Source organism: Fukomys damarensis, unplaced genomic scaffold (assembly GCF_012274545.1).
Source record: "Fukomys damarensis isolate Sample0158 unplaced genomic scaffold, DMR_v1.0_HiC HiC_scaffold_36, whole genome shotgun sequence".
NCBI classification, from domain to species: Eukaryota; Metazoa; Chordata; class Mammalia; order Rodentia; family Bathyergidae; genus Fukomys; species Fukomys damarensis.
This window is the reverse complement of record NW_022900948.1, coordinates 44,384,545-44,385,393: the sequence shown is the minus strand read 5'-3', so window position 1 is coordinate 44,385,393 and position 849 is coordinate 44,384,545.

The following is an 849-nucleotide window of genomic DNA, read 5'->3' as shown; positions in this document are numbered from 1 at the left end:
CCGCCCCGCCGCAGCCTCGCGCTCCGGAGGCCGCCGCATTCCTCCCGCTGCGCTCCTGCATTTTAATTACCGCCGCATTAATATTCATGAGCCGGGACTCAAGGGGACCGCGGGCTGTCATTTCCCTCGCTCACACCCCCGCCCGCACCCCTCTTCCCGGCTGAGTCGTGGGCTTTTTCCCTCCCGCTCCCATCCCCGCCCGCGCCCGCACCGACGGCTGGCGCCCAGCAGATTTGGGGGTGCGCGCAGGGGTGTGAGCGCCGTGCACGGCCGAGGTCTGGGGCGCGGAGGGTGTGGGGCCGGAGGCTCAGCGTGGGCCGGGCAGGGTGGGCAGGACTGGAGAAGGGCCAGGCCAGCAGGTCCTGACTGTCTGTCCAAGTGGGGAAACTGAGGCCTGGAGATGGGCTCGGACTTGTCCCCTTGGGCCCAGGGCCCAGCGGTGTTCGCAGCCCCCCTCCCACCCGCTTCTGTGCCGCTTGTGGCCTGGCGCAGCGTATGCAGCCCAGCTCTCATGGGACCTGCCCAGCATGCCTGGGCAGCAGCTGCCACGGTCTCTTGCCGCTGCAGTTGGGGAAACTGAGGCAGCTGGTCCAGCTAGTGAGGGGAAGAGTTGGAGCCCAGAAGAGTCCGCGTCCAGAGCCCCTGACTCTAAACACCCCCCATGATGACCCCTCTGTCCCAGGGGCCACACGGTGTAGGGAGCAGGCACCCAGATTCCCAGGCACGTCCTCCCCTGGGCCTGGAGTCCGGAATCCCTCTGCTCCTCCACCCACCACCCCTCCCTCCAACAGTGCAGGTGCCCTGCGCCTCCCAGGAGCCTGCGCGGACAGAGATCCTCCGCTTCGTGCT